At 53.3% G+C, this 22,662-nt stretch overlaps 1 pseudogene; it reads right to left on the minus strand.

The window, feature by feature from the left end:
- Window positions 1-12,634: 12,634 nt before the first annotated feature.
- Window positions 12,635-16,334, minus strand: LOC140411473 (nucleosome assembly protein 1-like 1-A; annotated as a pseudogene).
- Window positions 16,335-22,662: the final 6,328 nt, after the last annotated feature.

Below are 22,662 nucleotides of genomic sequence, written 5' to 3' on the forward strand. Positions count from 1 at the left end.
AGGCCGCGCTGCTCCCCCCCACCCGACCGGAACACCCGACCGCAACACCCGACTGGATGGCTGGCCGCCGTTCAGCCCCGAGGTTCGAGTCACGGGATGTGGAGGCGCTCCTGGACACGGTGGAGCAGAGGAGGGACGCCCTGTATCCCGGGCACGGCCGCAGAGTTGCCCCACGCCACAGCCGGCGTCTGTGGAGGGAAGTGGCAGAGGCCGTCACCGCTGCGGCCCTGACACCACGGACAGGCACCCAGTGCCACAAGAAGGTGAACGACCTCGTCAGAGCAGGCAGGGTGAGCCTCCCCATATCCCCCCTCCCCCATATCCCCCCTCCCCATATCCCCCCTCCCCATATCCCCCCTCCCACATATCCCCCCTCCCCATATCCCCCCTCCCCCATATCCCCCATATCCACCCTCCCCCATATTCCCCCCATATCCCCCCTCCCCCATATCCCCCATATCCCCCCTCCCCCATATCCCCCCTCCCCATATCCCCCTCCCCCATATCCCCCCTCCCCATATCCCCCGTATCCCCCCTCCCCCATATCCCCCCTCCCCCATATCCCCCATATCCCCCTCCCCATATCCCCCCATCCCCATATCCCCCCTCCCCCATACCCCCCCTCCCCCATATCCCCCCTCCCCATATCCCCCCTCCCCCATATCCCCCCTCCCCCATATCCCCCATATCCCCCCTCCCCATATCCCCCATATCCCCCTCCCCCATATCCCCCCTCCCCCATATCCCCCATATCCCCCCTCCCCCATATCCCCCCCTCCCCCATATCCCCAAGTGAATCCAGCCCTAAACTTAACCTCTGCAATGCACGCGCAACCGATGGCATGCATTCATATACCTGCCTAACAGTGTTGCCTTTTACCCTGCCACCCCACCCCCCCCACAGGATAAACGCGCACACAACAATAGGGAGCATGTGAGGACTGGAGGAGGCCCCGCTGATGAGAGGCCACTGACCGAACACGAGGAAAGGGCCCTGGAACTGGCTGGCGGACCTGAGGACCGGGAGGTTGCTGATGCAGAGGTCGGGGGTATAGTAGCAAGTGAGTCACCGACAGCCCGTCCCCATATCCCCCCTCCCCTATATCCCCCTCCCCCATATCACCTGATCACTGCCTGCGTGTCTAACCATGCATGCTTCATTGTGTATCGCAGGACCAAACGTCCAGGCACCCATCCCCGCAGATGCAGACCGCCCGCAGGATGCCCCTCGGAGGCCACGGGAGACGGAGAGACCTGGACCCTCCAGCATGCGACGCCCGCAGGATGCCCCTCGCACACCACGGGAGACGGAGAGACCCGCACCCTCCAGCATGCGACGCCCGCAGGATGCCCCTCGCACACCACGGGAGACGGAGAGACCCGCACCCTCCAGCATGCGACGCCCGCAGGATGCCCCTCGGAGGCCACGGGAGACGGAGAGACCTGGAGCAACAGGGAGACGACACCCCCGTCACGTGCGGGAGCGACCACCAAGCGACGAGGGGGGCAGCCACAGGCCCCCGTCACATCCGAGCCAGGACACCACTACCCAGGACACCACTGCCCAGGACACCCCTACCCGGGACAGCACTACCCAGGAAGACGAAATACCGGACAGTGACTCAGAGTGGATGGGTGGAGACGAACCCCCACCCCAAAGTGCCATGGACTCAGAGTGGGACGAAGAGCACGACACAACGCCACTGCTGTCACCAACACCTTCCACCATCGCAGAAACACTCACCTCGGTTGGGCACTTTAGTGATGAGACGTCTGGTACACTCACTGGTGCGCACAACACAGCCGTCCCGGTACAGCAGGTGGAGGTAGGAGCAGCAGAGGGGCCGGGCAGTCGGAGGGCAGCCCAGCCCAAGCGAACATCTGCTGCCCAGATGGATCCCGGGTTCCTGGAGTTACCACACCCACACATAGGTCCGATGCAACCACCGACCCGGAGACGAGCGAAGAGGGTGACGGGCGGCTTGCGGCGGCTGCAGTCGCAGGTGAGGAGTCCACCCGCGTCCAGGAGCTGGGAGTGGTGCCGGTCATGCGTGCCACCCAAGCTGACACCGCATGGGTGGCGTCCGCGGTGGAGGCAATGGGTGCGACGGTGTCAGACATGGGGAACGGTTTGCGAGGCCTGGGGCTTTCCGTGCAGGCGGCGTCTGTGGCCCAGGAAATGGCTGCCCTCTCACAGGAGGCCATGAGCCAGTGCCAGCGCCAGATGGCAGAGGCGCTCAACGCCATGGCCCAGTCTCAGCAGGCCATGGCCCAGTCTCTGCAGGCCATCGCTGAGGGCATCGGCGCCAGTGGCCATGTGCGAGCCGGCGTCGCACTGTCACAGACAGGGTTTGCCAACCCCCTGGGCTCCATGGCTGCAAACCTGCAGACCCCTGTCGATACCAGCACGGGCCTCCAGGACTGGCAGCGCCAGATGTCGGGGGGGCGTCGGATGGCCAGTCCGTTCGCATCCCCCACCCATGTAGAGGCCTGGGGGCCATCGGGCACCCCGAGGGAGGAGGAGGTGGTGTGGTCCGTCCCGGCTCCCCCTGTAGGGGAGGTCCCGGTACACCGCGACACCTCGGACTCCCCCCCTTCCGTCCCAGGTGCATCGGGTGGGCAACGGGCAGGACAGGCTGGCAGCTTGCCATCCCAGTCGCCCGGGCCGCAGCCTGGCCCATCTAGGCCAGGACACCCCAGGAAACGGCCGCCAAAGGGATCCAGTGTCAGAGGGCAGGAATCACAGGAGTCCACCTCCAGTTCTGCTGTACCGTCTGGGGAACCACGTAGACGTAGTCAAAGGGCCCGTAAGGCCAAACAATTAGACACTGAGTAAGTTGGCACGGGTGCAGGGCACAGATGAGTTTTAGGGGCTAGGGCACGTGCATGAACTCCTTTGGTTATTAAAGTCAATGTTACACCTACAGAAGCTGCCTTTGTTCTCTGTCCAAAGCGGGGGTGTCATGTACGTTGAGCGCAAGTGTGTGTGTGAGGGGTGGTCGTACCTCAGCCCTAAGTGAGTCTGCCCCGTTCCCCCTGGGCCGCCATCAACATCCCCCCGGGCAGAGGACGGGACCGTGCGCTGCAGTGTCACAGCCGCATGCAGGGATGGTCCGGGTGGATGGTGGTACTGTGGCCATGGGTCAGACATAGTCCAACGATGTAGAGCCAGGAGCTCACCGCAGGGCGGGTTGTCATCATCCTTCATGGCTTGCAATAGACAGGCGTCCACCCGCAACTGTGTGAGCCCGGCCTGTTGTGCCGCAGGTGGATCGGCAATGGGGGGGGTGGTGTGCATGCGGGTGGGGTGGGTGGGGTTGGGGAGGGGGGTGAGGGTGCTGGGTGGGTGGATGGGTGGGGGGTGTGGGGGGTCGGCTGTTGCCATGGTGTGCGGTCTGTGGCCATACTACCCGATTCCCACGCCCATCTAGTCAGTGAAGCGGGCGGCTATCAGTCTGTCCCGTGCCCGCTGGGCCAGCCGGTAACGGTGGACAGCCACCCGCCTGTGTCTACCCCGTCTGCCCTGACCATTACCCCCATCCCCCTCATCTGGGGAGGACTGCGCCTCTTCCTGCTGCTCCTCCAGTCCGCCCTCCTCTGCCTGCGGCACATCGCCCCTCTGCTGGGCTATGTTGTGCAGGACGCAGCACACCACAATGATGCGGCCGACCCTATCTGACCGATACTGGAGAGAGGTCCAGGCACCTGAAACGCATCTTCAGCACGCCAAAGCACCTCTCTATCACTCCCCTTGTCGCTACATGGGCATCATTGTAGCGGTTCTCCGCCTCATTGCGTGGCCTATGTATAGGCGTCATCAGCCACGATCGCAATGGGTAGCCCCTGTCGCCCAGCAACCAGCCCCTCAGCCAGGGATGGCGTCCCTCGTACATGCCGGGGATGGATGACCGCGACAACACGTATGAGTCGTGTACACTGCCTGGGTAACGGGCGCAGACGTGCAGGATCATCATGCGGTGGTCGCAGACCACCTGTATGTTCATCGAATAGGTCCCCTTCCTATTGGTGAACACGGCCCTGTTATCTGCAGGTGGCCGCACGGCGACGTGCATCCCATCGATCGCGCCCTGGACCATGGGGAACCCGGCCACGGCAGAGAAGCCCATGGCCCGGGCATCTTGGCTGGCCCGGTCCACGGGGAAGCGGATGTAGCGGTGCGCCATGGCATAAAGGGCATCTGTCACTGCCCGGATGCACCGATGCACCGATGTCTGCGATATGCCGGACAGGTCCCCACTCGGTGCCTGGAATGACCCCGTTGCATAAAAGTTCAGGGCCACCGTAACCTTGACGGACACGGGGAGAGGGTGTCCCCCGCCAGTGCCACGCGGTGACAGGTGTGCCAGCAGGTGGCAGATGTGTGCCACGGTTTCCCGCCTCATCCGGAGTCTCCTCCTGCATTCCCGGTCCGTGAGGTCCTGGTATGACTGCCGGGGCCGGTACACACGGGGCGCCCTCGGGTGCCTCCGTTGCCGTGGGGCCGCGACGTCCACCTCCCCCTCCTCGTCCTGTCGGTCAGGTGTCCCTCCAGCCTGGGCGGCTGCTGCCTGTCCCTCTGCGGCAGCCTGCGCCGCCTCTCTGGCACGCTCCTCCTCCTCCTCCTCATCCAGGGCAACATAGACATGAGCGGCTGCCGCCACGGCGGCCAACATCGCTGGATGATCGGAAAACATGACGGCCTGGTGGGGGGGAGGGGAACGACGACATGTCATCATTGCCCATATCCCCTCCTCCCCCCAGCCAGGTGGCATGGACTGCATGGGTCCAACTGTTGGAGGCTGGCACCTGGCCAGGTGGACCAACTCACTTGCCCTCGCATCCCCCTCCCCGGCACGGACCCCACCCCAACCTCCACCCCGGCACGGACCCCCCCCCAACCTCCACCCCGGCACGGACCCCCCCCAACCTCCACCCCGGCACGGACACCCCCCCATCCCCCTCCCCAGCATGGACCCCCCCCCAACCTCCACCCCGGCACGGACCCCCCCCCAACCTCCACCCCGGCACGGACCCGCCCCCAACCGTCACCCCGGCACGGACCCCCCCCCCAACCTCCACGCCGGCACGGACCCCCCCCAACCTCCACCCCGGCACCGACCCCTCCCCCTAACCTCCACCCCGGCACGGACCCCCCCCCAACCTCCACCCCGGCACAGACCCCCCCCAACCTCCACGCCGGCACGGACCCCCCCCAACCTCCACCCCGGCACCGACCCCTCCCCCTAACCTCCACCCCGGCACGGACCCCCCCCACCCAACCTCCACCCCGGCACGGACCCCCTCCAACCTCCACCCCGGCACGGACCCCCCCCCAACCTCCACCCCGGCACGGACCCCCCCCTCCCAACCTCCACCCCGGCACGGACCCCCCCCAATCTCCACCCTGGCACGGACACCCCCCCCAACCTCCACCCCGGCACGGACCCCCCCCCATCCCCCTCCCCGGCACGGACCCCCCCCAACCTCCACCCCGGCACGGACCCCCCCCCAACCTCCACCCCGGCACGGACCCCCCCCCCAACCTCCACCCTGGCACGGACCCCCCCAACCTCCACCCCGGCACGGACCCCCCCCCCAATCTCCACCCCGGCACGGACCCCCCCCCCCCCAACCTCCACCCCGGCACGGACCCCCGTCCAACCTCCACCCCGGCACGGACACCCCCCCCAACCTCCACCCCGGCACGGACCCCCCATCCCCCTCCCCGGCACGGACCCCCCCCAACCTCCACCCCAGTACGGACCCCCCCCCAACCTCCACCCCGGCACAGACCCCCCCCAACCTCCACCCCGGCACGGACCCCCCCCCCCAACCTCCACCCGGCACGGACCCCCCATCCCCCTCCCCGGCACGGACCCCCCCCCCCAACCTCCACCCCGGCACGGATCCCCTCCCGGCACTCCCCCGGAGCCCAGCCTACTCTAACCACCCCCCGCCGCACACACACACACACAACCCGAGACACACCTCTCCTCACGCATTCAGACTGCGGCCACGCCATCGCCTGCCCAGAGCCAACCCCTCAGGCCGTCACTCACCTCCACGCCGGTCGGCGTGAACCTGGAGCACAGGGTCACGCCGATGAAAAGGAGGTTTAATTTACGTCGACGTGAACGGTCATCACGTCGATGGGACTTCGGCCCATCCGGAAGGGAGAATATCGGCAGGCCGAAAATCGGCTGCCTTGCGCAGACCCGTGACATTCTCCGACGGCAGCGGCGACATTAACGCCCCGCCGACTTTTCTCCCTTCGGCGACTTCGGCAACCGGCGGGGGCGGGATTCACGGCGGCCAACGGCCATTCTCCGACCCTCTGGGGGGTCGGAGAATGACGCCCCTGGACCCTAAACAGAGGGCCCCCGATCGGCCGTGCGCCCAACCCTGACTGCCCGCCCAAACATTGCCCGGCCACGTATAAGGCCCCCCTGCCCTCCGATTGGCCCGTCCCTGACCAGGGCAGCCGTGGACTGAGTCCGCAGCCACCATGCTAGTATCCTGACCGGCAGGACCATGTTGGATCCACACTGTCGGGCCTTCTGCCGATCGGGGGTGGAGAATGGCAGGGCAGGTCTCCAGCAATGGCCGTAGGTTGGTGATATGCGGGGCAGCGCACTCTACGTATACGCCGCTTTTCGGGGCCCGATTCTATGCGGGGAAATTGATTCTCCGCCCTGGCGCTGGCAATCCAGCCCTCTATTTCTAATGTTTCTTTTCTTCTTAACAAGGAGCAATTAGCAGTTATTCTTTTCAGAAGATATGGCTATTAGTAAGTGGATTGCTCCATCTAGTGTTCTTGTGTAAATGTGTTCCATTTAAATAGAGCTGCACCTTCATATATCTCTTGGCAGTTGATTTTATATGTTGTTCCGATCTTGGTGTTAGCGGTTGAAGGAAGTATGGCGGCAAGGACACCAAGAGAACACTCTGTTCTTCTTTGAATAGTTCCTTGGGGCCACCAGACCTTTAACGCCCACCTGCATCACTGGGAAAAGCAAATGCAACTTTGATTTAATGTCTCATTTGTAGTAATGTACCTTAAGGTGTATTCTGGTCATTGAGCCATGAATCGGGCAGGTTTGGCACTTTACTTTGCTTATACAGAGTTTTGCCAAACTTTAAGTATATGAAAACTATAAACGCTTCGAGTTCGATGTTTTTTTCATGATTCTGTGTGTTCAGAAGATACTGATGTTTATATGTGAATTACTCCTTCTGGTGTTCATGGTCACACATTCTATTGAAGTAAAGCTGTATCTCTGTAGTTGGTTACGCTCGCTGGAGCACACAAATAGCAATTTCATCAAGGTATGGCACAATGGTCTATTTACTGCACAGAGCTACTGATAACTTTTCCAAATGACACTGCTTCACAGCAATAAGGCAACAAACTCAATTTACAAAAAGACACAGATATTAGGTTAAGTGCTAGGTTACTTCTGCATTTCACTTTGTCTCTCCCTGTCCCCATTGTTTCCCACCTCTCAAAGGCGTGTACAGCAACCACAGATAATGATTATAGCAATGATTTGTATTTCTACAATGCATCTCACAGAAGATACCTCAGAATGATTTAAATTGCAGAGGAAGAAAGGTGAACGGCAAACCATAAAGAAAATAAGAAAACATAGGGCGCAATTTAATGGAAAACTTTTTAAGTGTGCTAACGAGCGGGACCTGCAGCAAGCTTCATGACGCTCGGCCCGGCGAGGCCGTCACCGGTATCAAACATTAATTAGTCCACTTGACGAGGTCCCACGGGCTCCACATCACAAATGACAGTCCCACCAGATTCGCCGGGACCGCACCCACCAGCTCCCCGCCAACAAGGGGGAGCAGCACTTAATCCAATCCTGCAGAGCAAATCGCACGCAGCTCGTAGCCATGCCACCGAGGAGACCAGCCCCACGATTTGGGGATTCTGACCTGGCCAGATTGTTGTATACGGTTGTGTCCAGACGGGATGCCCTGTTCCTCTGAAGGGCCTGGAGGGTCAGCCACAGGGCAGCCAGTGTCGCCTGGGAGGAAGTGGCAGCAGCTGTCAGCTTGGGGAGCGTCAGGAGGTGGACCGGCACCCAGTGCCGTAAGAAGATGAACAATCTTCACCGGGTTGCACGGGTGGGTATGCACCAGCCCCCTGACACCAGCCCCGCTCGTCACTCCCATCCCCCCTCCGATGACCATGCACCAGGCACCGCCCGTCCTCACCCAGCATCATAGCGTGCCCCAGCTCACCTATGTCCCCCCAACCCCCAGATCCTTAACCCAATCCCCCCATTCCACCTCCCCATATCTCCCCGCATGCCATTATCCCTCACCCCGTTCCCTTCTCCTCTGCGATGAATAACTATGCAGCTCACAATGCCCCTCCTGTGTCTGTGCAGGAGAAGATAGCCCTTAACAGACTGGAGAGGGCCCAGTTAGGTGGTGGGGTTTCGGATATCAGAGTCCTCACCCCCTACGAGGAATGGGCCTCGGAAGACCTGGGGTGGTCGAGGATTGATCAGTCACCAACGTAGAGGTTGGCATATGGCGCAGAGGTGAGATTCCATGACCACCACGCAGATGACCTGTTACACATGAATTGTTAATGCCATAGAGAATGAGACATCCCTCCCACTGACCACATGTCCATTATTCCGCAGAATCTCCATCTGACAGTGCCCCCCCCCCCACCCCGACCCCCCAGCATCCCATAAGACCACCTCGGAAGGGAACTCCGAGGAGACCACAGTACGCGTGGTACAGCTGTCATTTCTACCCTTCACCAGAGCATAGGCACGCAGCTCGGTCGGCGACAGGAGTGGTCAAGCTTCTGGGGCACATTCTGGTAAGCATCACACAGCTGCTGATACACATCAGGTGGAGGCAAGAACACCCCGGTGAGGCAGGTATGCTGGTGGTATGAGGCACAACGAGTCTGTCCTAGTCTCAGGTGGGCATTGCCAAGGCGCTCCAGAGCAGGTGAGGGCCTTTCAAGCATTGTTGCAGACTCAATGGGCCGAAGGGCCTCTTCTGCACTACTGTATTGTGTGTCGGTGATTTTGTGATGTGCCAGTTGCAGGTGGGCATTGCCGCGGCATTGCAGAGCATGTCCCAGTCACTGAGGAACATCGCCAAGGGCGTCAACACCATGCTGAAGACATTGGGGAGCTGTCATGGCTGGCGAGTCAGATGATGCAAAGGCTATTGGGGCTCAATACAGCTGCCCCTTCATCCCGAGGTGACCCCCAGGGCCCTGTGGGCACTGACCGGGAGGAGGGGCCACTGGGTGCCAACCTGGAGACACCCTACGGAGTGGCAATAGAGGTCAGCAGCTATCCCGAGTTCCAATCCCCTGATAACGGCACGTCTCAGACTCAGCACCCGGAGCAGGGTGGCATGGCGAGGCATATGCCACTGGCAAGTGGGCCAATACCCTTTGGCCCTCTGGCTCCCAGAGGATGCCCGCCAGGGCCATTGAAGGCCACGAGACACGGTAAGCAGCAGTCTGTCACCACCTCTGATGTGCATCCTGGGTACACACCTAGACACAATGGTAGTGCACCAAAGGCTAAGCAGGATTACTGAGAGGGCATGGGGGGAAGGGGGGGGGGGGTGGAGTGGATGGGGGAGGCTGAGAGTAGGGAAGGGGAAGGGGTTCGGCACCACCATTGGCTAGGGACGGGTATGTTCAATATCAAAAAAACGTTGCAGCTGAGAAATATGACACCTCTGGCACTTCTGTAACGCGGACGGACCACCAACCCCATGGCCCAGTCTCCCGGGTACGGTAATGGGTGCGCGTACTCAGCAGACCTGCAGGTGTCTGACTATGGCATAGATTGAGGAGCACCAGCGCTCAGTTCTCTGCGGGTTATTAACCCCCTACTTGCGTTGACGGTGACTCGTCGACAGTGCCAACACAGTCCAGTCGCACAGACACTGGGAGGGTGGAAAAGGGTAGTGGGGGTGGAGGGAGGGAGGGGAGCTGGGGTGTGATGATGGACTAAGCCATGTCCTATGTGAAATGGGTGAGGATGAGGGCTTCCTTGGCCGTCTGGGTTTACTGGACCCTCGCGTCTATCTTCCATCCTCCAGCTGGTCCTTCCCGAGCTCGGCCTCCAGCCCCTCCTCGTCCTTCTCCTCGGAGATGGCCGCATGTGCCTCCCCGTCCACCTTTAGAATGTTGCTCCGCTGCTCTGCCAGGTTGTGGAGGACACAGCAGGTCTCCATGAAGTGGGACACCCTCTGGGGGCTGTACTGCAGTGCACCACCAGAGCAGCCGAGGCATTGGAACTGCATTTTGAAGAGTCCGATGCACCGCTCAATGACGACCCGGGTGGCCGCATGGACCTTGTTGTATCAAGTCTCCACATCGGTCACCGGCCTCCGTAATGGTGTCTTAGCCAGATGCTCAGATTGGAGCTGAAGACACTGGTTTCAGTCTTCCCAATGTATAATTTCAGATTAACCCCAATGTTGGGCAAGCAGTCTGGAAACGCAGATGCAGTGATGGATTGAGGTGGGGAGGTACAGCTTGACATTATCCATATAGAAAGCTTATATCATTTTCTATTGGCATAAATTTATGGTAATAGTCTTTTAATTAAAAGTATGACTGGGGAGTTCAGTCCCATGTTTTGCGTGGCCTGCAGCATGTGGGAATTCGTAAACACTCCTTGCAGTCTGGATGACCACATGTGCAATGTCTTTGACCAGGTCGAGACCCAGGTTTCGGAGCTTGAATGTCAGCTAGAGGCACAAAGGTGCATCCACGAGGTTCATGGGTAGTAGGTTTTTAGACGTGGTTGATATGTTCTGTGTTGTGGCAGTGGTAATGATGCACACAGAATATATAGTTCTTCACTCGTGAGATAGTTTATTAACAAACTGACCACGTGGAAAGATAACTGAAGGAACTATAATACAAACGGTAACAATTAGTGAATTCTTCAGGAACTACTTCTAATGTGACTGTCCTCTGATACGAGTTACTACCAACTGCCAATCTCTGGAGTCACATGGTGGATCTCTGTCCTCACCTGCTGGTCAGAGGTCATATATTGGCGGTATTATGGGCGGCATGGTAGCACAGTGGTTAGCACTGTTGCTTCACAGTGCCAGGGTCCGAGGTTCGATTCCTCAGCTTGGGTCACTGTCTGTGCTGAGTCTGCACGTTCTCCCTATGTCTGCGTGGGTTTCCTCCAGGTGCTCCGGTTTCCTCCCACAAGTCCCAAAAGACATGCTGTTAGGTAATTTGGACATTCTGAATTCTCCCTGTGTACCCGAACAGGCGCTGGAATGTGGCAACTGGGGGCTTTTCACAGTAACTTCATTGCATGTTAATGTAAGCCTACTTGTGACAATAAAGATTATTATTATCTAACTATATACGTTACTATACAAATGCATATCACTACATCCCACTTTCTTTGGAAATATGAATGTTTAACAAATATAGCTGTGCCCTACCAAACATGATATGTATAACAATTTCAAACATGTCACATAAACAAATATAACTGTGCTTTACAAAACATGATATGCATAACAATTTCAAACATGTCCCTGTACAAATTTCATTACACGTTCAGGCTTCCAGGTTAACGACATCTTCTTGGTGGTCTCCTGAGCATTGACCGAATATGTGATCTTGTTTAATTTTCCGAAAGACCGGTTTTCTGTCTGATCTTTGAGTTACCAACTCTATCAGCCTTTTGAAATGATGCTTCCAACTCCATGTGTGTTCCTGTACATTGGCCTTATTGTCGCTGCTCATGTCTTCACTATCGTGGCTGCGACCCAGCCGACAGTCTGTGTCCTTCACTCTTCTTACCCTTGCTTCTTTTTTATAATAATCAGCTCTTTCCTTCTCCTTTTTTTCTTAGCTTTAGTAGCATCATCCATGAAGTTGGTGCGGTCCATACTCACATCTGCCTGTGCACCTAGAGCATCATTCTTGCTACTGGTCTCAGCCAAGGGATTCACTGTTTCTTGATCCCTTGCTGCAATAGCTGTTTCTGGCTTTTCTACTGTAATTGCTGTTTCTAGATCCTTTGCTGAATTGAGGAGTTTTGGTTGACCCATGGCGCTTGCACTCGAACGCTGTACTTCATGTCCATCAACTGGTGAGGCATCTAATGTTGGCATAATTTTGGATGCTTTCGAAGGTGCAGGCAAGTATGTAACTTCAGGAATGATTTACAAACCTTCGGTATCTTAGCTAGATTAATGTCCTCAACATTGGGCATTACTTCTTCACTTTGTGTTTTTGTTTCAATTAGTAGCTCAGCTCATCCTCATTTGATATAATGATACACGTTTTGCCTGTTGTTGGAGAACTGCACGAAGATGTATCCATCTGTTCTTGCTGCAAGTTTTTTGATGGACTGGCCTTGAGTACTTGGGATTCCATTGCAGGAACTATTCCCTGGGCATAGGATAAATCGTCGTACTTCTCTGGAGCCAATCTCTCCAAAATGGGGATTATTTCTTCAGTTTCAGTTGGCTGCTCGCAGTTGATTTGCTCTCAGTTAATTTGTCTGCGGTTGCAATCTCACTTTCAACCTCTGCACACTCCATCTTAGAGCTTTCACACTCATCATTCTCTGCATAGATTGGATGCTTCTTGTTATCACCTCTTCACTAATGTCAAATAAACTAAAGAAACTTTCATGGTCTTCCTCTTCTGGCTCATCATCCACTTCTCACTTTCCTTATCGTAATCATCATCATCTGCAATAGCTTCTCCTGTGAAGTATAACAGTGCTCGGGGAATTATGTGTTCATGCAAGAAGTGACCAATTTCAAAGTCAGCAAACAGTCTTGCTGCAGAATCTTCATCCAGCTCTCCATCCTCTGGAACTTCAGGAGGACTAAAAAAATTGAAGAGTCATTTGGTACAGTTTTCGTAACTGTTCTACCAGTGCCCCGACTCGATCGTTTTAATGGTTTTCAATGTGATGTTTTTCCTTTCTTCCAATCGATCTGGCACCCTGTGCATCCCATTATTTCTAGTTCATCAAAGAAAGAGTCTGACTCATCAGGCTGCGACTCCATCTGGTATGCTTTTATCACAGCTTCATTTGTGAAATACTCAAACTTAAACTTAAACTTAAACTCCAGACGAAAACTCATTGGCGGTCCAGGATCTGCACATTTCACGTTTAAATCTTGTAAATGCTTTAAGATGGGGTCATCATGTACCTGTATCAGGTCACTGAGCAAATGCACATTTTTGGAGACTGTCAGCCAGAATTTTGGAATTCCTTTTGGTTGCCCCTTTTCTTCATCTTGTTGCTATTTGCATTCGTCATCCATTGCACTGCTTTCTGTGACGTACAGTCGCTCAACGAGCTCAAGTGCCTCACATGCTTTCGCTCCTATGATAGGCTTGAGTTCCGTGTTGACAATGGAAAATGGTATGATGTGACTTCTGATGTGTACCCATGCTTCAAGCGCACATGCTCCCAACATCGCAATCTCATTCCTACTGCATCCTTTCAGTAGTCTTGCTTAATTGATGGTTTAAGTCGCAGCCCATTCAAATTGGACAAACTGACGAGGTTTGCCCTCGCCTCCGTATTGAGCTTGCATTTGATCAATGTACCATTCAGCATCAATGAATTGTCCATCTAGCTTCCATGATGTCAGCATCAATTGCTGCAACTGGTAAGTAAGGCTTCTTCATTTTGCATATTCAGATTCATCATGTCCTCAGTCGAAATCATATCAATGAAAAACAGGTCTTCAATGCACATCTCATCAATCCCGTTGACTGATCCTGTTTGGTCCACTGTTGGACTTGAAAAACATTGCCCCGCAAAGTGACTTGTTCTGCCACACTTGGAACACCCCTTCCGAAATGCTGGACATTGTCGTGGCAAATGTCGATTGCCATATCGCTGGGATAAAATGGCGGACCCGGTCGGCGGCATAAAATGGCAGCCCGCACTGAGACCACGGGCGTCATTCTCCGACCCCTCAGCGGGTCGGAAAATGGCCGTTGGCCGCCGTGAATCCCGCCCCCGCCGGTTGCCGAAGTCTCCGGTACCGGATATTTGGCAGGGGCGGGAATCGGGCCGTGCCGGTTGGCGGGCCCCCCCGCTCGATTCTCTGGACCGGATGGGCCGAAGTCCCGCCGATAAATTGCCTGTCCCGCCGGCGTAAATTAAAGTACCTATTTACCGGCGGGACAAGGCGGCGTGGGCTGGCTCCGGGGTCCTGGGAGGGGCGCGGGGCGATCTGCCCCCGGGGGGGTGCCCCCACGGTGGCCTAGCCCGCGATCGGGGCCCACCGATCCACGGGCGGGCCTGTGCCGTGGGGGCACTCTTTCCCTGCCGCCTCCGCAACGGTCTCCACCATGGCGGAGGCGGAAGAGACTCTCCCCACTGCGCATGCGTGAGAAACTGTCAGCGGCCGCTGACGCTCCCGCGCATGCTCCGCCCCGAGATGTCATTTCCGCGCCAGCTGGCGGGGCAACAAAGGCCGTTTCCGCCAGCTGGCGGGGTGGAAATCCCTCCGGCGCCGGCCTAGCCCCTCAATGTTGGGGCTCGGCCCCCAAAGATGCGGAGCATTCCGCACCTTTGGGGCGGCGCGACGCCCGTCTGATTGGTGCCGTTTTGGGCGCCAGTCGGCGGACATCGCGCCGTTTGGGGAGAATTTCGCCCCACGTTTCTGATTCAACTGCATCACTAAGCTTATGGCGTCTTCTTCCAGATTGGTGCCAAAATGTTTCAGATTGAGCGTGCTAATCTGCTGTGCAGCGAGCTCGCTTGCATGACAAATCTTGATGTGTCATTGGACTGGGGTGAGCACAGTAAGAAGTCTTACACCAGGTTAAAGTCCAACAGTTTCGATGTCACTAGCTTTCGGAGCGCTGCTCCTTCCTCAGGTGAATGAAGAGGTATGCTCCAGAAACATATATATAGACAGATTCAAAGATGCCAGACAATGCTTGGAATGCGAGCATTAGCAGGTGATTAAATCTTTACAGATCCAGAGATGGGGTAACCCCAGGTTAAAGAGGTGTGAATTGTGTCAAGCCAGGACAGTTGGTAGGATTTCGCAGGCCAGATGGTGGGGGATGAATGTAATGCGACATGAATCCCAGGTCCCGGTTGAGGCCGCACTCGTGTGCGGAACTTGGCTATAAGCTTCTGCTCGGCGATTCTGCGTTGTTGCGCGACCTGAAGGCCGCCTTGGAGGACTCTTACCCGGAGATCAGAGGCTGAATTCCCTTGACTGCTGAAGTGTTCCCCAACTGGAAGGGAACATTCCTGCCTGGTGATTGTCGCGCGATGTCCGTTCATTCGTTGTCGCAGCGTCTGCATGGTCTCGCCAATGTACCACGCTTCGGGACATCCTTTCCTGCAGCGTATGAGGTAGACAACATTGGCCGAGTCGCACGAGTATGTACCGCGTACCTGGTGGGTGGTGTTCTCACGTGTAATGGTGGTATCCATGTCGATGATCTAGCACGTCTTGCAGAGATTGCCATGACAGGGTTGTGTGGTGTCGTGGTCACTGTTCTGAAGGCTGGGTAGTTTGCTGCAAACAGTGGTTTTTTTGAGGTTGCGCGGTTGTTTGAAGGCAAGTAGTGGGGGTGTGGGGATGACCTTGGCAAGATGTTCATCTTCATCGATGACGTGTTGAAGGCTGTGAAGAAGATGTAGTTTCTCCGCTCCGGGAAAGTACTGGACGACGAAGGTTATTCTGTAGGTTGTGTCCCGTGTTTGTCTTCTCAGGAGGTCGGTGCGGTCAGTGGAGGGGCCATCTGGCCTGCGAAATCCTACCAACTGTCCTGGCTTGACACAATTCACACCTCTTTAACCTGGGGTTACCCCATCTCTGGATCTGTAAAGATTTAATCACTTAATATCTTGCGTACCTTGTCATTTGATATCCCGAACACTATCTGATCGTGGGTCATCGACGACTTTAAAGTACTAAAATTGCAGTACTGTGCCTTCAACCGCAAGTCAGTTGGAAAACTATCGAAAGATTCACCTGCCTTCTGAGTAAAAGATATAACGTGTGCAAAAGATATAACGCTTGAAAATTAAAATTTTCTACGGGGAGCAATGCCGATCAAATTATTTTATTACTTCATCGAAGCACTTGCTGTCCGCCTCGCTGTCGAACATGAAGGTATTATAAATTTCAATGGCTGGAGGACCTGCTACCGTGAGCAGCAATGCAATGTGTTTCTCGTCAGGCTGTAACTGCAGGTCAAGGGCTGCAACATAGAGTTTGAATTGCTGCTTAAAAACATGCCAATTCTCGTTTCCATTGCCGGTGTCTTGAAGCTGGTGAGGTGTCTTCAGAAATTCCATCTCTAACTTCACAGTCTTTCTGTGCGTTGAGTTCCAGGTGCCCGTTGTTGCCACGTAGGCGGAAGAATTTTCTTTTTTATTTCTTCGGTCTGTTTCGTCCCATCTTATCCATGGTTATTTTCAATTGTCCTGAACTCCTGGTACCATGTTATGTTTGTGTTGTGGCTATAGGAAAGATGCACGCAGAACATCTAGCTCTTCACTAGTGAGATAGTTTATTGACAAACTGAACACATGGCTAGATAACTAAAGAGAATATAATACAAATTGTAATGATTAGTGAATTCTCCTGCTACTACTTCCAATGCGACTGTCCTCTGATACGTGTTACTGCCAACACCCATCTCTGGAGTCACGTGGTGGAACTCTGACCCCACCTGTTGGTCAGAGGTCATATATCTAACTATATACATTACTTTGCATATGCATTTCACCAAAATGGTCACCTCACAGCTGAAGGAAATGCAGCCAGAGAGGGAATGGATGACCACCAATCAAACAGTGAGAGAGACGGTTCCTCTGGGGAGTGCAGCCAGAGTCACGTTCACGGCACTGTGGGTGGCTCAGCTGCACAGTGTGGAGGTGTATGAGTGGAAGAGCAATAGTGGTAGGAGACTCAATAGAGAGGGGCGCAAGCAGGTGTTTCTGTGAACAGTCAGAAGTCATAGTTCACACTGGTACTGTTACATCACCCTGCACCAGTGTGTTGTTAATTTCAGCCCCACTTGACCCAGAGTAGCAACATAATTGAAATTTACAAACAATTCTTAAAAATACCCGAAGTCTTTGGTCTATAGCTGCCCAATAACTACAGTCACCAGGTTTCTAAATTTAAACACAATTAATTTTTATTAATAACAATAATTATAATTAAATATGCAGAAAATACGACTGGTTAACTATTATCTAATTTCAAACCCTCCTCCCTTTTACTCGCTCCACCCTCTCCACACATACAAGACAGACACACAGAGGGATGTAAAATAATGATGAAAATAAAAGGATAAGAGTCTTTATTTCAGATGGATATCTGACAGTATACCTTTCTTCAATCTAGTTAGAGGTTTTTGATTTCAGTCTGTAATGGTTTTCTCTGTAGATTCATCCAGGTCTCAAGACGTCTCTGCAGGTTCAGAAAACAGCAGATGGGCAGTATTTCTGACAAGACAGACAGACACTCACAGCTGCTCCTCTCAGTGTCCAGTATCCGTCTGTCACTTCCTGCGTCCTCTGAAAACTATCCCACATGGGTAAGACCCAATCACCGCCTGTCTCTGAGCAGAATTTGGCCTCTGGCCAACTCATTGGCCTCCAGCCAGCCAATCGAACCAAATTCCTCCACTCTTTCGGAATTCTGCTGTTCAAAAGCTATACCTCCAATAGCACTTTGTACAAATTTGCAACTTTTTGAGTCCCTCACTTCCTCTGCTCGACTTCAAAGTATATGCCCATTAATCATCCCTGGATCAAAATGATAATCACAAACTAAAAGAAATGGGAAATAAGTGAATGAACTGGAAGGACCCTTACAGTACCAACAACATAGGTAGAAAGAGGGATGAGATCCTGCATCAAGACTTTAACGAGCACATTGAAAAGCAGGACCTCAAAGATTACAATCTCTGGATTACTCCCGGTGTCACGTGCTGGTGGGTATAGGAATAGGAGGGTAGGGGCGGCACGGGGCACAGTGGTTGGCACTGCTGCCTCAGGGCGCTGAGGTCCCAGGTTCGGTCCTGGCCCCGGGTCACTGGCTGTGTGGAGTTTGTATGTTCTCCCTGTGTTTGCGTGGGTTTCACCCCCACAACCCGAAGATGGGCAGGGTAGGTGGATTGGCCACTCTAAATTGCCCCTTTATTTGAAAAAAATAATTGCGTATTCTAAAAAAGGAATAGGAGAATAGAGCAGATGATTGCGTGGCTGAAGAGATGGTGCAGATGGGAGGGCTTTAGTTTCCTGGATCACTGGGCCTATTTCTGGGAAGCTAGGACCTGTTCATGTCGGACGGGTTGCACCTGAACTGGAACAGGACTAAGAGCCATGTGGGGAGGTTGCTAGTGCTGTTGGGGGGCGGTTTTAATTAATTTGGAGGGGATAGATTACGAAGTGGAAGGATAGTAGTGTGTGATGCACGGCCAAATATATAAGAAAAAACAAGTCAGTTTTGAAGGTAGAGCAAGGATAAACATGTTACGGCACAAGGGAACATGGCAAGGCTGGGTGGCATTTATTTTAATGTAAGGTAAGGCAGATGAATTGAGAGCCTTGATTAACACAGATAGAAAAGCAGAGTTGTAGGCAAATCTCAGAGAAGTGTAACACAAGTAGGGTAATAACAGTAGGGGATTTCAAGTTCCCTAATGGTAACTGGGATAGGCAAAGTGTGAGAGTCCTCGAGAGGGCATAATTCTTTAAGTGCATCAAGGAGAGCTTTTTGAACCAGCAGGTAGAAAGTCCTACGAGTAGGGTACTGGACCTAATTTCAGTGAATGAACCGGGATGCTTGGGTCACAGTGCGGAGTCTGTATGTTCTCCCCGTGTCTGAGTGGGTTTCCTCTGTGTGCTCCTGTTTCCTCCCACAAATCCTGCTTGTTAGGTGAATTAGACATTCTGAATTCTCCCTTAGTTTATCCAAGCAGGCGCCGTAGTGTGGCGACTAGGGGATTTTCACAGTAACTTCATTGCAGTGCTAATATAAGCCTACTTGTGACACTAATAAAGACTATTATTATTATTATCGTCATTGGAGGAGCATTTTGGTGATAGCAACCAGAACCGGGTAAGATTTAAGGTAGTTATGGAAAAAGACAAAGATAGACCGGGAAAAAAGGTTCTGCATTGGGGGGGGGGAAAGGCCAATTTTAATATGATAATACAGGATTTGGTCAAAGTGGACTGGGAGCAGGTATTTGTAGGAAAATCCACATCAGAGCAGAGGGAGTTATTTAAAAAGGAAATAGAGAGTACAGGGCCAACATGTTCCCGGAAAAGTAATGGGCGCAACAAAATGTCCAGAGAACCCTCGATGTCAAGGGATATACAGGATTGGATAAGGGAAAAAAGGGAAGCTTATTGCAGATACAGTGGGCTCAAAACAATGGATGCCCTAGAAGAGAATAGAACATGCAGAGGGGAACTTAAACAAGAATTTAAGAGAGTGAAGAGGGGGCTAGGGAAACACTGGCGGTCAAAATAAAGGAACATCCCAAGGTGTTCTTGAGTATATTAAGGGTAAGAGGGTGATCAGGGGTAGAGTAGGGCCATTAGGGATGTTGAGGACTCCCAAGGAAACTCCGTTCAAACTGTATACCACTTGGTCTGCCCTGCCGGTGAGTATGACTGTCAGGCTTAACCTTCCTGACCTGTTCCACAGTTGACCACACTAACCACCCTCTTCTAATATGGACCAGCTGGACAGGTCTGCTTTCACCTGGTTTCAATTTTTTCTATTGAATAGTAGCTAGCAATTGCAATAGCTTCTCCCAGTTCTCCCAGTGAGCCAGAGAAGACACAGCCAGAGTGAGACAGAACCAAGAGTGAGTTTGGGAATTTGAATCTAGGTGGGAATTGAATTAAATCAGTAAGGCAGCTCCTTTTAAATTTCAGGAGTTTAAATTAATTTAAATTAAGCTAGAATTGTGCAGTGTAGGTTAACAAGGGCTGCCCCACCCACTCACATAACTGGTTGGCAGTTAAATGTCAGTCACTTAAATCTACCTCGATCTAAAAGCAGGTGGGGGAGGGGAGTCAATTCAGGACAGTTTAAAAAGAGCAACGTGTAAACTCACTCCCAGTGAGTTCTCCCAGTGAGCCAGAGAAGACACAGCCAGAGTGAGATAGAACCAAGAGTGAGTTTGGGAATTTGAATCTAGGTGGGAATTCAAAGCTTTGGGGGGGGGGGGGGGGGGGGGGGAGGAAGTGCTTTTTATCCCTGGTAAGTGACTGGTAAGTAGTGTTTCTGTTTTCTTTTTCTTTTCATTGGTATATATTTTTCTTTTTTTCATCGTTGTTTATTTATTTATTTAATTTTGGGGGGGGGGGATTGTAATTGTTGAAGTTAACCGAAGGTTTAAGACATGGCAGGAGATCTCAGACCCGTGTTATGCTCCTCGTGTGCGATGTGGGAGCTCAGGGACACGTCCCCTGTCCCTGGCTCCTTCACGTGCAAGAAGTGTGTCCAGTTGCAGCTCCTGTTAGACCGCTTGATGGCTCTGGAGCTGCGGATGGACCCACTTTGGAGCATCCGCGATGCTGAGGACGTCGTGGATAGCACATTTAGCGAGTTGGTCACACCGCAGGTGAAAGGTACTGAGGGAGATAGAAAATGGGTGACCAAAAGACAGAGCAAGAGTAGGAAGGCAGTGCAGGTGTCCTCTGTGGTCATCTCCCTGCAAAAAAGATATACTGCTTTGGATACTGTTGAGGGAGATGGCTCACCAGGGGAAGGCAGCGGCAGCCAGGTTCATGGCACCGTCGCTGGCTCTGCTGCGCAGCTGGGCAGGAAAAAGAATGGCAGAGCTATAGTGATAGGGGACTCGATTGTAAGGGGAATAGACAGGCAGTTCTGCGGACGCAATCGAGACTCCAGGATGGTATGTTGCCTCCCTGGTGCAAGGGTCATGGATGTCTCGGAGCGGCTGCAGGACATTCGGGGGGGGGGGGGGGGGGAGGGTGAACAGCCAGCTGTCGTGGTGCACATAGGCACCAACGATATAGGTACAAAACGGGACGAGGTCCTACAAGTTGAATTTAGGGAGTTAGGAGTTAAACTAAAACGTAGGACCTCAAAGGTAGTAATCTCAGGATTGCTACCAGTGCCACGAGCTAGTCAGAGTAGGAATGTCAGGATAGGGAGGATGAATGCGTGGCTCAAGAGATGGTGCAAGAGGGAGGGGTTCAAATTCCTGGGACATTGGAACCGGTTCTGGGGGAGGTGGGACCAGTACAAACTGGATGGTCTGCACCTGGGCAGGACTGGAACCGATGTCCTAGGGGGGGATGTTTGCTAGAGCTGTTGGGGAGAGTTTAAACTAATGTGGCAGGGGGATGGGAACCGATACAGGAAGTTGGAAGGTAGTAAAACAGGGACAGAAACAAAAGGCAGTAAGGGGGAAAGTGTAAGGCAGAGAAGCCATAGTCAAAAATCAAAAAGGGCGACAGTACAAGGTACAGTGACTGAGGGGAGCTCAATTAATAGGACCAGGAATACTAAAAGGAATAAAACGGGAAGTAAAACATTAATGGTAAGTGATGCGGCAGGTTGTTACATGAAGATATGGGTTCAACGACAAGGAAAATGAGGAGAAAGGTTAAGAGGAAATATAACTTAGGAGAGGTTACTGATCAAGGTGATAAGATTCAGAACAGAGGTAAAAAAGCCAACATAAGTGTACTTTACCTGAATACTCGTAGTATTCGGAATAAGGTAAATGAGTTGATGGCGCAAATCATCGTGAATGACTATGATGTAGTGGCCATTACTGAAACATGGTTAAAGGATGGTCATGACTGGGAGTTAAATATCCAAGGGTATCAAACTATTCGGAAGGACAGAGTGGATGGTAAGGGAGGTGGTGTAGCTCTGTTATTTAAGGATGACATCCGGGCAACAGTAAGGGATGACATCGGTGCTATGGAGGATAAGGGTTAATCCATTTGGGTGGAAATCAGGAATAGTAAGGCGAAAAAGCCACTGATAGGAGTAGTCTATAGGCCACCAAATAGTAACATTATGGTGGGGCAGGCAATAAACAAAGAAATAACTGATGCATGTAGAAATGGTACAGCAGTTATCATGGGGGATTTTAATTACATGTCGATTGGTTTAACCAGGTCGGTCAATGCAGCTTTGAGGAGGAGTTTATAGAATGTATCCGCGATAGTTTCCTAGAACAGTATGTAATGGAACCTACGAGGGAACAAGCGGTCCTAGATCTGGTCCTGTGTAATGAGACAGGATTGATTCAGGATCTCATAGTTAGGGATCCTCTCGGAAGAAACGATCACAATATGGTGGAATTTAAAATACAGATGGAGGGTGAGAAGGTAAAATCAAGCACTAGTGTTTTGTGCTTAAACAAAGGAGATTACAATGGGATGAGAGAAGAACTAGCTAAGGTAGACTGGGAGCAAAGACTTTATGGTGAAACAGTTGAGGAACAGTGGAGAACCTTCCAAGCGATTTTTCACAGTGCTCAGCAAAGGTTTATACCAACAAAAAGGAAGGACGGTAAAAAGAGGGAAAATCGACCGTGGATATCTAAGGAAATAAGGGAGAGTATCAAATTGAAGGAAAAAACATACAAAGTAGCAAAGATCAGTGGGAGAC

This window comes from Scyliorhinus torazame, chromosome 4 (genome assembly GCF_047496885.1).
Source record: "Scyliorhinus torazame isolate Kashiwa2021f chromosome 4, sScyTor2.1, whole genome shotgun sequence".
Lineage (NCBI taxonomy): Eukaryota > Metazoa > Chordata > Chondrichthyes > Carcharhiniformes > Scyliorhinidae > Scyliorhinus > Scyliorhinus torazame.